At 49.3% G+C, this 17,244-nt stretch overlaps 1 protein-coding gene and 1 non-coding gene across 3 annotated transcripts in view; one reads left to right on the top strand and one right to left on the bottom strand.

The window, feature by feature from the left end:
- Window positions 1-17,244, top strand: part of Rims4 (regulating synaptic membrane exocytosis 4) — a 64,087-nt gene that overhangs the window by 23,380 nt on the left and 23,463 nt on the right.
- Window positions 5,615-5,744, bottom strand: LOC120102044 (small nucleolar RNA SNORA17). Its single transcript, XR_005503080.1, has one exon. It is a non-coding gene; the product is annotated as a small nucleolar RNA SNORA17 (small nucleolar RNA).

Here is a 17,244-nt window from a genome sequence, read left to right as displayed (position 1 = left end):
CACATTCATTCCTTTACTACCTTCGGGTCTCTTCAGTTTTCACTTTTATTTTTTATTTTTTGGCGACAGAATTCTGCTATGTAGCTCAGGCTACCCTTGAACTCACTGCGTAGTCCAGTTTGACCTTGAACGTGTGACAGTCCTCTTGCCTCAGCCTCTTGAGTGCTGGGGTTTCAAGTGTGTGATGCCACACCCTGCTTCCGTCTTCAGTTCTTTACCAGCTTATGCACGCCAGGTCCTCTGTGAGAGAACCTCCCACCTTCACCCCCTGCATATGAGTCCTCTGTCTGATGTCTGTCATGTCTAATGTTTGCAGACTTATGACCACGTGAGTTCCGATGCAACAGAATATTACTTGTCATATAAGACATGTCTAGAAAATACCTCGTAGCCTGGCAGTGGTGGTGCACACCTTTAATCCCTGCACATAGTAAGCAGAGGTGGGCGGATTTCTGTGAGTTCTAGGCCAGCCAGGGCTACATGGAGAAGTCCTGTCTTGAAACCCCCCCCCAATAAAACAACAAACAAAGAAACAAAGCAACAATCAAAAGCCTGGAGTGAATGAACAAGTGAACAACTCTTGTCTGGTCCCAGGTGGGATCCTTTGGTTTCTTACACTCCACAGACGGCTGTAATGTAATATTTCAACAAACTGTTTTTTCCCTAAAGGCTCCCAGTGCAGCAGTGAGATAGCCTGGGATAGAGTGGGAGCAGGCACACCTGTGCTATTGAGGCCCCTGGCAGACAGATGCCGAGGTGGGGCTCTGCAAAAGCACTTCCTACACTTGTAGCTGGCCCCTCTCTAACTGTCTCTTCTACCCAGACTGGAAGGGCCCAGGGACAAGGAACTCAGCTGCCATGCTCTGTGCTCTCCCCACTCCAACTCACTTGTCATGTTTGGAGCCCTACACCCAATGCTCAGTGTTCTCTCCCTCCCTCCAGGATGAGAGTGCACCTGTGTGTGCATCTAGTGTCTGAAGAAGCAATATGAGGCTGGGACCAGCTGACAGAACTTAGATATACTCAGGACGGGTGTCTGACCCTACCTGGGGAACCATGGGATAGAGCCATTGGGAAGTCTCATGGGAGGTGAGGACTCTCCTGTCCCTTGGCACATTGCCTGGTGCCTCACTTGGCTACCCATGTGGCAACTTGGGAACCATGGGAGGATGGTGGCATCCCCTCCCTTGGGAGCTGGGTAGCCCTTCTGTATTTCAGCTTCTACCTGAACCTGTGCCCTTGCAGTTAAAAATAGCCAGGGAAGGGAGCACAAGGACACCCTGTCCTTTGCCACCAACAAGGACTCTGCTACCTCTTCTCAAAGAGGTGTGTGTGTGTGTGTGTGTGTGTGACTACAGATCCAAGAAGGTAACACCTTGAAGAAATCATCCTCCTGTTATCTTAGAGGGCAAGCCCAAGCCTCTCGCTCTCCAGTCTAGTGTGAGTCGAATGAGCTATGGATGTCACCACTGGAAGGCTCTCTGGGGTGGCAGACATCTGGCAGGAAGTCCCAGAGGCCCTCTAGGCTTAGGACCTTGGCAGACATCACCAGTTAATCAAGTCCCTCTTTCCCAGGACCATGGCAGGCATCACCAATCAACCATGGCACTTTTTTTTTCTAAATCCAGACACAGTGTAAGAATTCTTAGCATGGGGGTATTTTAGGCAACAGCTACCAGAGGAGGAGAGAGAGAAGAGAGGAGAGGAGAGGAGAGGAGAGGAGAGGAGAGGAGAGAGAAAGAGAGAGAGAGAGAGAGAGAGAGAGAGAGAGAGAGAGAGAGAAGAGAGAGAGAGAGAATGAATATGAATATGTTGATCATCACCAATCTGCCAGAGGGATTGGCAATTTTTATGATGTCATGTGGAAAGTCCACAGCTGCGGCCAGACCCACCATGCCCGAGTCCCTGCTGGGGTCTTCTCTGCCCTTATTGCTTCCTTTTCCCCATCAGGAACAAGGATTTTAGGTGCTGAAAAATAGCTTTTAACCTGAGACTTCCAAGCCCTAAAGATGTCTGCGGTGCATTGTCTGTCTGGCAGGTTCTTTTCTAAGGGAAGAGGGAACAGCACTCATCAGCTCTCAAGAGGCTCCTACAAGACCAAGAAAAGTGGTGAAATCAGAAAAGAGAGGAGTCTTGCAGCTCAGTATGTGGGCCACAAATCAACAGCCTTGGCCTCACCTAGGACTTGTCAGAACAGCAGACTTTTAGGTCCCACCACCGCAAATCTGCAAAGTCAGAATCTGCATTTAACAACACCATGTCCCCCACCCCCACAGAGGACCTTTTGCACATTAATGCTGAGAGGTGCCAGGCTGAAATCCCCTGGGCACAGCCTCTGTGTGAAGCACCCGCTGCTGATTGCCAGGCACCTGTACAGGACTCGCTCGCTTGATCTGAGGCAGGCATGGTCTCTGCCCTCATTTGAGAGAGTGAAAAGAAACAGGTGCCACAGCCAAGCTGGGCCTACCAGCTCTTCAGGTCTGCTGAAGAGACATCTTTGTTCAATCTGGGGTCAGGGGAAGGGGAAGGACCCAGCCTGCATTTAGCCGGAAGTTTCTTGTTGGAAGGAGTTAGCTGACACATGGAGGTGCTGTCCTGCAGAGCAGTGCAAAGAGGGACTGGTCTTGGGATCTAGGGGCTAAGCTAAATAGGATCAGCAGCAAATATAGTACTCAAGGCTGCCATTTCTCCTAGCCCCCAGTGCTAAAGGCAGCTTGCCGGGGTGGAGTTGCTTTCAAGAGTGCTGCTGCTTGGTGCTCTCGGCTGGTTTCAGCTCTAAGGAAGTTGGCCGTATGTCAGTTGACGTCATGGAGATGGCCAGCCTGAAACACAGACAAGCAGCTTGCCGTGGTGGAGTTGGGAGGAAGGGACTCCATCATCCCAATCCTACCCTCCATCCCCATCCGTGTTCACCATTGTGGAGGACTAGGCTGTTCTAGGACTCTCCACTAGACCCCGATGTATGGAGAAGGAACTTAGTTTCCTAAGAAACCTGATTCCTAAAATCAGGTACATGCTTGGCAAGGCCAGTAATGGCTTGGGACCAGGGCCTTAGGGAGGCTGTGGCTTTGGATTCTGAGAACCTACCCCCCACCCCTAACCTCCCAAGGGACTCTGGTTATCAGTCCCAAAGGCTACCATGTGCTCAGTCTGTGGAGCGCTTGAGATATTCCTCTGTTCCTGTGTGTGGTATTGCTTGACCAGCTTCCTGCTGACTTGGTTCTATTGTGATGATTTTTGCTGATGCTTGCGTTTTTCCTTTCAGGAAAAACTGTATATAAGAGGCCGCACTTCTTAATAAGCTTGCTTGGCCTAAGACAGCTTGGTCACCAACCTCCTGATCCCAAAGTGTGCTATCTTCTTTATCTTCTGATCCCCTAGTCCTTCCTCTCAGGGATGTGCCACTGAAGAACAACCTGCTGGTCCAGGCCACCCCTGTCATGGTGTTTCCTTCCCAGGTCCCTGTTGGTGTTCAAGTACATTCTGAGATGAAGGCTTATCCAGGCTCACAAGCTAGCTCCCTGTTCAGCTACAGTGTTTTCTGTCCCTGACAGAGGCCTTCCCTACCCCTACACTACTGTCTCCTTGACTTTGTGGGCTCTGGGTAGGATGGGGTTAAAGTCAAGCCCAGGATATGAGATGATATGGATGGAGAGGTATATGTTTTACACACACACACACGCACACACACACACACACACACACGCACGCACACACACACACACACACACACACACACTTTCCTGGAATATAATCCACATATCATATATTTCACCTGTTTGGTATATATAGTATACAGTTCTGTGGGTTTCAGTATATCCATAGATAAGTAACTATCATCCAAATCAGTTGTGCAATTTTGTTACCCCCTAAAGATACTTTGTATCCGTGATTACTTTCTATCCCTCCTCGCTCCTGCCCTGGCAAACACTAGTCTTTTTTTTTTTTTAATTTTTTATTGGTTCTTTGTGAATTTTACATCATGCACCCCAATCCCACTCATCTCCCCACACCCTCCACCCTTGTAACCTCTCCACAACAGAGGAAAAAAACTCACTGTGGAAGCTGTAGTGTGTCACAGTGTGTCCCGTAGTATACCCTTTTGTCCACACTTAGTTGCTTGTAAAGTTTCATTGACATGACTTGGTCTGGTATGAAACTACTCTATGGCTATTGGAACCTCACTGGGGCTCTTCTGGGATGTCCTGTTGTTGCTCTGTTTGAAGATCCTGTACTTTTGGATCTATAAGACTAACCCGTTCATGCACTCTAGCAGTTCATTAGTGGGATAGATGTTCTGGTGGACCAACTCAAAGCCCTGGATCTGAGCCTGAAAGGTATCTGAACTGGTCAGCCCTCCAGCTCTCCCATGTTCACACCCTTGAGCCTGCTCACCCATAGCCCCCACATCTAGGGCCAGCTTTACTGTGCTGCCCAGGCAAGGTGCAGAGCCTGCTCTCTGAGTGACACAGTGAGGGGCAGGGCCAGCTCTCCCACACTGATGACCTCTGGGCCAGCTCTCCTGCCTGCTGTAGGATGTGGTAAAGCAAGGAACTTGGTCTGGGGGAGGGTGGCATCATCTCTCCCTCCTCCATGTCACTTCACAGCAGAAAAGTGTCAGGGCCAGCTCGCCCCCACCCCCGCCACCAGGGCCAGGATCAGGGTCAGCTCTACTGTGCTGCCCAGGTGATGTGTGGAGCCTGCTCTTCAAAGTGCTGCAGCCAGTGAAGGACAGGGTCAGCTCTCCTGCTGTCATGATCCCAGGGCCAAGTCTCCTGTCTGCCACAGGTAGTGAGGAGCAAGGGAGGAGGAGAGTATCTGTCCCTTGTCCACACACCCGGATGGGAGAAGAGTGGTAGGGCCAGTTCTCCCACCCCAGTATCCTTGGGGTCGGCTCATCCACAACTCCCAAAATGAAATGTTAGGGACAGGGTAGTGAGTGTTGATGGGTGGGGGCTTCTGTCCTGAGTACTGCAGCTGCTAGGGGACGGAGTTAACTGTCCTGCTCACAAGCCCCCCAGGGCCAGCTCTCTCATGATGCCCAAGGTGAAGGGTGGGGACAGTTCTGCACAGTCCTCAGACACCAACGTGTCCTTGAGCAAGCATCCCAGACTAGGGACATCTGCCTGGCCTTTGGTGGTAACAGACCCTTCTCTCAGTCTCCAGTTCTGCCCCTCTTCACTGTGCCTACATCCTTCTGTTTGCCTTTCTCTTCCATTTCTCTACCACCTATTTGCTCCTCTTAGTAGTGCCTCGGATCTCTGAGTGTCTGAGGTCACCTCAGGAGTGGTCTCAGGATGGCTATGCCCCACTCAGGCATTATGGCAGAGGGTAGGGATCATCTCTGGCATGATCTACTCCCCCAGGCCTGCACAGCGCCCAGTGAGTCATCATCTCGGGTTAGCTCCCTGTCCAAACCTAGTGGCGCCAGTCTGGTTGTCATCTTGGGGTAGCTCCTCACCTGGCTCATCTGAATGACCCCATGTGAGGGTCGTCTGTCTGTCCCAGGGCTCTCCATTCCAGGCGGGGTTCGTCGAGTCTCTGCCACGCTCTGGACCTGTCGGGGCCAGCACTGCACCTGGACTGCTGGTCCTCTCAGGCTCACTTAACAGGATATGTTAGGCTGCTAATCATTCAGATGTTCATAGAGCAGAACCCTGAGCATAGACATGGCCTCTCTCTTCTGTCACTTACTGACGCACATGTGACACAGCAGCCACACCTGCAAGGCTTCCAGGGACAAGTAGCCTTTTTATTTCAACAGTTCCGTTTCAGCATCTTGTGTAAATCGAGTCACTGGATTTGTGTGTGTGTGTGTGTGTGTGTGTGTGTGTGTGTGTGTGTGTGTGTGTGTGTGTGTGTCTGTGTGTCTGGCTTCTTTCATTTAGCATAATGTTGTCAAGGTTCATCTATGTCGTAAGATATAACCCCTTTATTCCTTCTTATACTGGAGTAATCATCTAATTGTGTGTATATGCCTTGGCTTGCTTATCTAATCTTATCTTTATAGACTCTCGGACTTTCTGGACATAGTGATGGCTGCCGCTTTTCTCTCCAACACAGTTTGATGTTGCCTCTTGCCTCTACCACTTCCTTGGTGAGGAACCTTTGGCGAATTGCTCCAGTTCTCGGAGCTTGGTTCATGAGTTTCTGGGAACTGGGAAGACTAGTGTCCACCTCAGTGCCGTTGGTGATGGTGGCCGTAATTTACTATGTACCCTTACCTTGCTACGACAGGAGCAGTGCACATGCTGTGCCACTGAATCCAGCCCCACGAGGGACGGGAGGGAATCTAGTTCACAGTATGACTCTCTCTGCTATGACGGGCTTGCTGCTGCCTTGTCGTAATGAATCATTAACTGACTATATGAGCTCGCGCTCGCTCGCTCGTGCTCTCTCTCTCTCTCTCTCTCTCTCTCTCTCTCTCTCTCTCTCTCTCTCTCTCTCTTTCTCCAGCGTGCACGCTCAAGCTTCCCCATCCTCTGGACCTTTGGCCTTTTCGAACTATTGGGAGCATTGCATTCCCTTCTTCTTTGCTTTTATACATTTTTTTATTAAACCTTTGAAATATACAAAGAGAAAAAGTACGGTGGCTAAAAACGCTCTCCACGGCTGTCGCTCCTACTTCCTGACGACACTAGAGCCACTCGAGCATCACTTCTCACACAGGGCTTGCTCCTTCACCCCGGGCCCCAGAGTTATCCCTGAGGCAGGACTCCCGATGACTCAGAAATAACGTTGAATACGAACAGGAACTAAACCTTTTTTTGTAGAAGTCACTGACATTTGGAACCTTTTGTTACTGCAGCATAGCCTAGTGAGAGCTGACTGATACATCGGCTCCTCACAAAGGTCATTACGTCTGGCATACAAGGGAATCGAGGCTTATATAAATTTAGTAACTTTCTTTTAGTTGCTCAGAAAGTGACGGAGCCTAGGCTGGGTTGATACTCAGCAGCAGAGCACTTGCCTAGCACGGACAAAGCCCTGGATTCAGACCCCAGTAGTCCAGACGGGTGGTGGGGAAGAGGGCTACTCCACTCCTCAGCCCGGTTATGCAGCTCCAGAGCCTGTGTTGCTGAGACGGAAGTGAGTGGGTTGTTTGCTGAAGGATGAGTAACCAGTGTAGATGGAGCACCTGCTAAGTGCGTGGTGTCAGGCTTCGTAGTATAGGTTTGGGGCAAATCCTGGAAGTCTTGGATGCTGTGTGTACTGTGAAGCTTCCCAGTGCCGGACAGAGATATAGGCTGTACCTTTGCCCACAGCCCACTGCTCTCCATGTGGTGTGTTCAGTTTGCCCTGAGCGCTGGTGGAAATGGCTTCCTGTGAAGAGGCTGGCGGATATAGGCTGTCTCTCGGTGACTGTTTCGAGGCTCCTTCTCTATAAGGTCATTTCGTGTTGGCCAGAACAGAGAGAACAGCCATATCATCTCTTCTGCTGGGCGTAGGACCCCCTCCCCCTTGTTTTTACTCTGCATCCAGAATGTTCGAGCCAACATTGACCTCTTGGGCGAACACCTTTTCCCCACCTTCTGCCCACACGCTCTCCACTTGTCAACGTAACCTTCAGCTGCACCAGACCATAGCGTTTGCATGGTCAATGAAATACTATTTTATTTGCAATTAAGTATAATTCAGCGTTGAAACAGTTCTGCTTTCAAGCCAGACCCCGCCTCTGCCTCTGGGGTAAGATTAATTATCTCTCTCCCTGGGTCTCATAATGCTGTGCACACACCTCTGCCCTTGTTCTATGCTACATTGTAATTATAGCACCTTGCCTTATAATTGCCCCTTTACTTGTCTGCCTCTTCAGGTAGACAAAGTTGCAGCAAAGTCTGGGTTTCATTCATCCGCATTGTGAGCCTCCAGCACAGGCTGTGGCACTGAATAGGTAATTAGTGAAGAGACCGGTGAATGAAAATTACCTGCTTCATCTTCCCTCCCCCTCCCCCACCTGATGGCCCCTTAAAGACTGTTCTTCAGACACCCCCACGCCCACACTGAGGAAAACATGGTGTAAGAAATGTAGGTGCAAATAGAATTCCTTTATAGGGCAGAGGCTGGTAGGGTTACAGAGTCCTGTATATGTGTTACACACAGAGCCCCTCACAGCCCTCCCTTCTGTCTCTAGGGTGTTCACATCCTCGCCACCCACCTTTGCCTCCATTCTTCCTTGTCTCCCCTCTCTGTGTCAAGACAGTCTTTTCTTCAGACCCTCTGTAGTCGGCCTCTGAGAAGGCCAGAGCCGTTCTCCTCTCCTCACACCCAAAGGCAAAAGTGATAGGGACTGCACAGAACCAAGTTCCTGCTCCTGCTTCAGCTTCCTGCCCATCTTGGTTCATTAGCCCCTGAGCTCCACCTCTCCTTGTGAAGATGGTCCAGACTCAGCATCAGTGCGAGCATGTGGGGGCAGGAGGATAGCCATGAGCACTTCTCATGGCTGAACGTGGTGATGGCTTCTCCTGTGAAAAAGCATAAGATTTTTTTTTCTAAAATTACTTTTACTGTCAGTGTTCTTGTGTGTGTGTTGTATGTATATGAAGTGTGTGTGTTGCATGTATATGAAGTGTGTGTGTGTGTGTGTGTGTGTGTGTGTGTGTTGTACAGAATACACGTGTTCGTGCCAGTGCCTTATGGAGGGCAAAGCAGGATGTAAGGTGTCTTGCTCTCTGTCACTCAATTAAGCCAGGGGCTAGGCTGGTGGCCAGCAAGCCACCGTGAGCTTCCTGTTTCTTCTTTCCACATCCTTGTGGTTACAGATAGTTGCGACCATACCCCTATTTTTTTCATGAATGCTTGAGGTCCAAACTCAGGTCCTCCTCCTGCTGTAGCTCTTCCCCGCTGAGCCATTTCTCCAGCCCCTGAAACGGGACTCTTCTGTGGCAGCTGATGGAGAGGAAGTGTTATTTAAAAATACACTAGATGAGGTGGGTATGTCTCCTAGTGTTGAAATCGTCCCTCCTGTGAGCCCCACCCCCACCCCACCCCCAGCCCGGCCCAGGTCTTTGTGCCTGAGCAGTACCACGACCTCTGCACTTGCCTAGCACCACGGACAGTTCCCACGACTGCGGTGTGGTGGTGGAGGCTGCTGCGGCTGCTTGGTTCCTACACACAACAGTGTCTGAGGCCTTTAAGAGACACCCATGGCTTTGTACCACCAAGAGGGCCAAAGCCTCGTAGAATTTAGCTTCTGCCAGCATCGGTTATCCAGCACCATAATCCTGGAGATGCTGACATGCGTGTTGCAATATCACTGAGATGACCTCTCGGCCTGGTATTGGAGAATGGATGACACTGAACGATTAATCTGATAATATGCAGAGTTTACTTCATGCCAGATGGTTCCAGACTAGATCCTTACTCCCTCCTCTCCCATCCTGAGTGTCGTCTGCTTTCTGTAGATTAACAGATCTTTCCTTTGGAAGATGCAGGTGTGAGCCAACTCGACATTCATCAGCAGTCTTTCCCCCATCATTCCCCAGCACAGGTTCTCTGCTCTGAAAGCCATCTCGTCAGACGTGGCTTCCTACCGAAGGTTAATCTATGTGTTAACCTACCCAGCCCAGCCCAGAGCATGCTGTGGGGGCCTCCTAAATCTCTATCCCATGGCTTAGCATTTCCAAGCCTTAGGTTTGTGCCTTGCAGAACTGTGCACAAATGGTCACCAAAAGACACATACAAGAATAGTCTTGGCAGAGCCATTTGTAATATCTCCATATGGAGATCACCCAAGTGCTCACCAATAATAGAATGGATGGGAATTATTTTGATGCATTCACACATTGTACTACAATAAAGAGAGTGAATGAAATCGTTAGAACGATGAACCTCACAAAACAGAATTTTGAGTGAAAGAAGCCAGACAGTCAAGAAAATCTATTAGGTGGTTCTAGGCATTAAAATTGCAAGCCAGGCTGGGGAGATGGTACGCCCAATAAAGTGCTTGCTGTACAAACATGAGCATCAGAGGCCGATCCCAGCAGGCACGTCAAAAGCAGCAGTGCACATCAGTAATGCCAGTACTGCCTGGGCAGAGACACGCAAGTTTCGGAGCTCACTAGCCAGGCACTCTAGCCCATCAGCGAACTCTAAGCTCACTGAAAGATTGTGTCTCAAGAGATGGGGGGAGGGGTCGTATTTGAGGAAGACACAAAGCATTGACCTCAGGTCTCCATACATCCACACAAATGTAAACCACACACACACACACACACACACACACACACAAAGAGAGGAGGGGAAGGTATAATAGACAGCACAGTCTTCTTCTTAGGAGTTCCAGCAGTTGGGTAGCTGGGTGTGGGCAAGCGAGCTTCTGGGCATCAGGAAAGTTCCATTTTCACATCTGGACGCTGACACTTTTGTAATATTCATTAAGCTCTGAGCACCCCAAAACCTTATATACTACATAATTGTATACTTGTCTTTGTGTGTGTTATAATTCAATGAACAGTTGCTTTAAAATCATCTCCTTCCTAGGCTGGGTATGGTTAGACACATCTTTAATCCCAGCAATGGGCAAGCTGAGGCAGGCAGAGCTCTGTGAGTTCAAGGGTAACCTGGCATCTGTTTCAAGTACCAGGCAAGCTAAAACTACGTGATAAGACCTTGTCTCCAAAATAAAGTTCTGTCCAGAGGAGGAGAGAGGGTCTAAGCCTTTCTGTGCACTGTGGGGTAAGAAGCTGGGGTGGGGTGCAGCTGACCACATTTGGAAGTATTCCACCTAAGAGCATGCCAAGCGAGCTCACTGGGGGAAAGGGAAATGGTTCAGCAGCATGAGGCTGGGCGGTAAATTAGGACCAGGTCGGGAAAGCAGTGTGTCACAGCCTTTGATGTATTCTGCAAGCTGTGGGTTGTCTCAAAAGTTTCTAATCAAAGAGATGTCGTGCTCTATAGAAAGCACATGCAGGCCATAGGAGGGAGCTGGTGGGAAAGGACACTTTTGTAGTGGACACAACATTTGGTATAAAAGAGGAAGATGACAGTGAGATATTTTAAAGTTCTGTGTGTGTTTGTGTAAGTGTATGTGTGTAGGAGTTTGTGTGTGAGTGTATGTGTGTGTGTGTATGTGTATAGGAGTTTGTGTATGAGTGTGTGTATGTGTGTATAGGTGTGTGTTAGTGTATGTGTGTGAGTGTGTGTATGTGTGTATGTATGTGTGTATATGTTTGTATATATGTGTGTGTTTGTGTGTGTGTGTTTCAGTGATGGGGTCAAACTCAGAACTTCACATGTATCTTTAAAGTGCTCTACCACTGGGCCACACTTTCAGCCCCCCTCCCCCTTTTTGGCCATAGAATCTCACTGTATTACTCAGGTTGGCCTTGAACTCTGATTTTCCTACTTCAGTCCCCAGAGTGTTGGGATTACAGATATAATCAGCCATGCCCAGCTGAGGAGGAAACAGGGAGAAATGGATGGACAACTTACTCAGAATGGCATAGCCAATGGTATGTGTGCCTGGAGCGGACTGAAAGACTTGGGCCACCAGGCTCTAAAGTCTTCCCAATGCAGACACTGCTGTGTTCTGAAGATGCTGTAGCCCTCTCAGGGAGCATCTGTGGACCACAGAGCAGGGAGCTTGACAGCCAGATATCACAGACATAGCCCGTCCTGGAGCCTCAGTTGTCCCCTGAACTGAGAAGGTATTGGTCTGGAAAATCTTTATGTTCGCTCCAAATGGAGCCTGACTTGGCTTCCCGGGAAGGCAGACTCTGCTAGCTGTAGGGCAAAGATGGGGTGGTAAGGGTCTTCATGGAAATTCTGTGATTACTGGGCCTGTCCGTGGAGACACGGTCAGAGGTACTGTTAGTACTCTGGACCTCACGGATGGTTTCAGCCTTCAGTTTTCAGGTGGATTTGAAAGCTCAGCCAAGTAAGACAGGGGAAGCTAAACCCACTGGGAATAACAAGGCCGGGGAGAAGTCGGCCATGGAGGAAGCATCGCCGTCAGAAAGGGCAGCGATGTGCTAGAGCTTCTGTCTCTCTCATCCTGGCTTTAATTAACTGAGTCACCCAGAGCTCTTTTGTGCCTTGGGATTCACAGGCTGCTGTGTGGGCCCACAGTGGACACTCACAGAAATGGGCTTAGACACTCGTCGTGGGACTAGGAAGGAGGGCCTGGGGACCTGGGACAAGTCATGTAACCTCTCTCAGCGTCAGGCTTTCTGTGTAGAACACAAAGCTGGCAACATTTACCCGAAGTGAATTGCCCAGGTGAAGAGTAGCCTCTACCCACCATCCTCCACCCCGTCCACCTCCTGAGGCCTCCGGTGGCTGAGGGTGCAGGGTCTATTCCAGCTTTGATCCTGGCTTCACGCTCCATCTAGCTCGTCTGATGTACGTCTGGATACTGAGCGACTCCAAGCTGGCTTCTTTGTTGTAAAATTAGGCTCTAACGCTTGCCTCTCAGAGGATCAAATTACGTGTCTAATAGTGCACAGAACGGGGTAGCAGCTAAAAATAATTGTGTCTGCTCTCGTAATTTGTCATTATTACTTCCCCGCTCTTTGTAAATGCTCCTAGAAGAAGACAAGTTAAGCCGCTCCTGTTTGGGTCTGAACAACTTGAGTAATGGTCCCTTGCTAGACGTGGTCTTCTTGGGGCCATGTCTTTACCCCAACCAAGTGAAACGCAAGTTTAGTGGGGTGAATAGTTGGGTGGTGCCCTCTGTGCTAATTGGAAGCAAATGATCTCACACTGCCTACACAGGGCCGGCATGCCCCTGCTCCAACCTGTAGCAGAATCCAATGGCCAGCAGAGGTGGAGGTCAGGGGTCAACTCAACCGCAGGTTAGGAAAAGTCTCCTCAGAAGAGATGGCTTTGAACTCCGTGGTAGAGCTCAGTGAATCCATTTCGGTGGTTCATTCGCAATCTATCTCGGGGGCTGGAGAGATGGCACTGGCTGCTCCCAGTAACTCCATCTCCGGGGAAGTCTGATGCCTCTGGCTGACCCCCGCACTCATGGGCATATACCCACGTACACAGGCACACGCCTACATATAATTAAAAATAAGAAAAACTGTATCTTAACTGTATAAGGGTTACCGGCAGGGTGGTTCAGCCAGGAAAGGTGGCTGCCACCAAGCCTGACCCCACATGGTAGAAATAGAGACCTGACTACTCTGGTTTCCACATGTACCATAGAGTACGGAGGATGGACGGAGGGAGGAGGGAGTGGGGGGGAGGGGGAGGGGAAGACACCTGGCATGGGAATCAGAAAGACATGGATTTGGCTTCAGCTCTGCCCTGAGCAGCTGTGGATGTCTGTGTATCCTCAGGAATGTTACTTTTGGATATAAGGACTTGCACTGTGGCCCAGGCTAGCCACAAATTTGAATTTCTCCTGCCTGCACATCCCAAGTCCTGGCATTGTCCCTGTGCACTGCCACACCCAGTGGAAGTCACTTCTCAGCCCCCAACTCTCTGGGTATAGTGGAATGGCAACTCTGTAAAGGTCATTGTGAGAATTAAATGGGTCGATGGCACTGACGTGGGGATAATAATACACTGGTGACAGCCACCTTTGCTGCATGCTGGCCTGTGTCACTAGATATCTAGAGACTAAAATCCTATTACATTATTGCATAACCTTATGTTTATTTTAATCTTTTATTAAATTTGTTTTTTGACAGTTTCTCTCTCTCTCACACACACACACACACACACACGCACGCACGCACACACACACACACACACACGCACACACACACACACACACACACCATACATTCCTGATTGCTGCTGTTTCCCTCCCCATTCCTACGACCCCATTCCTCTCCACCAGTCCCTTTCTTATATCCACATCTTACATGTGTGCTTGTTTGTGTAGCCTACTAAGTTTAACCTGAGCTATCTGTGTGACCGTGAGTGCAGAACTGTCCATTGGAGCATGGTGGGCTCATCCCTGGGTACACAACTGGAAAAAAATAGGTGTGCTCCCCTCTCAGAACCCACTAGTAGCCAATAGTTCTGCAGGGAGGGTCAGAGCACGGTTGGCCCCTTTCCAGTCTACTATTGGCTGTCGGCAATGCCAGTCTCGTGCAGACCCGTTGCAGGGGCCCCTGTTGCTGTGAGGTCCTGACAGCACTGGCTGTGCCACACTGTAACCTGTTACATTTAATGCTCACAGAGCTTCTAAGAATTGTGTGCTGTCCCAGTCTGTGACAATCTGAGTTACGTAGTGCCTAGTGTAGGTGTGGTTTAAGGTAGACTCTAGGGGATGGTTAGAAGTTTGGTGGATGGGGGCGGGGAGGGAGGAGAAGGAACAAAGATGGGATAGGTCTGAGGATCGATGAACAATATGAGCTGCCCAGCCGGGCTGTGGTGGGAGAGGGGAGGCAGTGTGGGACCTGATTTAGACAGAATCAGTGGCATTTCTGGTACAGCGATTAAATTTAATTTGTCAGGACAGGAAGAGCAATTCTAAGGCTTGAAGTAAGGTCATGGCATGGTTAGAACTGTGATCTATTTGCGAATTTATTTGTATTTTAGTTCCATTTATATTGTGGACCTAATGCATTTAACTATTTTAAAAAATCCAAACGTCAAATAAGCACACTGGAGAGAAATAAAATCTCCTCCCCCGTGTGCGAGATAGAGCCTAAATCGGCGACACCGTTTGCCAGAGTCAGCTAAAGCAGAACAAATATCTACCCTGTGACCCAGCAGCTCCACTGTCAGGTACATTTCCAGAAGACAGAGGTGCAGACTCCCCCAAGAGCCTTCCGCTAAATTACCCATAGCAACATCATCCCCTCATAGCCTCGAACTTGAGAAAAAGCCAGCAAAAGCCCACCCACCACCCAGACTGTGTAAACAAGCTGTACGGAGGGACCACCCAGGCCGTGCGTGAGGAAGTCATTTGGAGTGACGTGCATGGAGCTCAAAGGTGGAAGCAAGCAGATGAGAGCAGCCTCTTCCCACCAGGAAAGACTCATGCCTTACATAACAGTGAGAACCAGGGAAACGTAACCGTTGCCATTAGAGACCGTGGGGTCACTGCCCCGGTAAAGGGCAGGTGATGGGGGCAGCTGGACTCCTCAGCGTCCTGGCGACACTGACTGCTTGTTTGTTTGTTTAAATCTATGTTGTGATTATACAATCTTCCCTAGTTTGTAAAAATTCACCAAGCTCTACGCTCACAGTCTGTGCACTTATTTTTAGATTAAAAAGATATAAAAATGGTCTTGGGCACACTCCTTCCAACAACCCCACCCCAGTTACTCACTGCTGGCCTTTCAGTTCATATCTTCCTAGATTTTTCTGTTCGTACGAATAAATATAAAGATGAACTGTTCTCTCTTCTCTCTCCCCCCTACACACACAAACACACACTCACACATACACACACAGACACAGATACACACATGCACACATGTACACACAGATATACTCATACACACAGGTACACAGACATGCGTGTGTGCATACACACACATACATACATACATACACAGGCACACAAACGTGTGTATGTGTACACACACATATACACATACACACATGCACATACACAGACACACACACATACACAGATACACACATGCACACATGCACACACACATACACTCATACACAGAGGTACACAGAACATGTGTGTGTGCATACATATACACACATACACACACAAGCGCACACACACAGAGACACACAGACACACACACATACGTACACAGATACACACATGCACACACACATACACTCATACACACACAGGCACACAGACATGCGTGTGTGCTCACACACATACACAGGCACACAGGCATTTTTGTGTGCACATACACACACGTGCACACACATGTGCACATGCATACACACAGCTATCTATAACTTTACAGAAATGGCACCATTTTTTGCATATTGCCTGCAAATTGCTCTTTTAACTTACCAGTGTGTTAAGGGAGCCAGTCTGTGTCACTGTGGATGTAGTCGAGTGTTTTCAGCAGTTACACAGTATTTTACTGTGCAGCTGTGTTATTTAATTAACTGGTCCTTCATCGATGGGCCATTAACTCCAGCATCTCATCGATGTGAACAGTACAGTGAGGAACTCCTTGGTGTATCGCTTCTGTGTTCTTCTGTGATTGTCAGGATAGGACAAACGGTTAAGAGTGAAATGCTTCAGTCTGAAGTCTTGGTTTACTCTGTTAATGGCTTGTGGGTAGTGGTTTGGAAGCCATTTAGAGTTCAAGCTCGAGGTAGCCAGGGTACTTGGCTGTGAAGATGGGCAAGGCGGGAGAGGTATGATCCAAGGGGCAAAGACTTTGCAAGCTCTGGGATACAGTGAAGGAGAGGAAAAGACTCTGTGCTCCGGGAAGGCTCTGAGTCTGGGTGGGGGATGGATTGAAAGCTTACTGAGAGAAGAAAGCCCATAGTAGGAGCTTTGTTCAGTGTGGTAAGTCGAGGGAGCCCGGGACTCTCTTTCAGATAGATGGAATGCAGTTGCTGTAAGCAGTCTGTGACTAGAGGGTAGGGCTCATTTGCATAGGGTGGGTCTGTAGTTGTGGTGTTGATGAACCACCAATAGGAGAGAGAGGAGAGAGAGAAGAGAAGATCGATATTTCCCCCCAAGGATACATGGATGATGGTAAGGTGTAGAAGCCAGTCGGGCTGTGAACTGCAAAGGCTGTGACCAGAGACAGCTGGAGATCCAGTAGAATTCACTATCAAAGATGTGAAAGGAAGAGGGAGTCGGTAACTCTGGCTCACAAGGTAAAGGAATCGTTGTCCTAAGCTAGTCCCCATCTCTGTTGCCCACCATGGCTGTGTTCACTACATCTTGCACCTGCAAGGACTGTTGCCCAGTGAACAATACAGCACAGTGAAGAAATGGGACATCCATACTCAGTCTATTATACATCAGGGTGGCCAGCCTTGAGGTAGTCAGGTTCACTTTGGATACCCAGAGTTTACAGAACACGAGCTCTGAGCCCCAAAATGGAAATTGAGCATGATGGCGACAGTCCATTGCCCAGTGTCTGCCACCTCCCGAAAGCCTCCTCCATGGTTGGTCTACTGTGTAGTGACACTTTAGTCCTCGTTATCTATGGAGGGGATGTGTCCCTGACCCCATAGGGACCACATCTATGCTCCCCTACCCTTTGGCTGTATACCAATCCATCCTAATGTGGTCTTTCTCGGGATTAGACTGGAAGATGCCCTTCTGCATTTTGATCTTCCTCCTGTAGAGTAAGCATCGGCAAGGGACGACTGACAGAGGGGTCGGGCAGCTGAGGTTAGATG

This window comes from Rattus norvegicus, chromosome 3, assembly GCF_036323735.1.
Source record: "Rattus norvegicus strain BN/NHsdMcwi chromosome 3, GRCr8, whole genome shotgun sequence".
Lineage (NCBI taxonomy): Eukaryota > Metazoa > Chordata > Mammalia > Rodentia > Muridae > Rattus > Rattus norvegicus.
The sequence above is the reverse complement of the archived record's forward strand: the minus strand, read 5'-3'. Positions and strand labels throughout refer to the sequence as shown.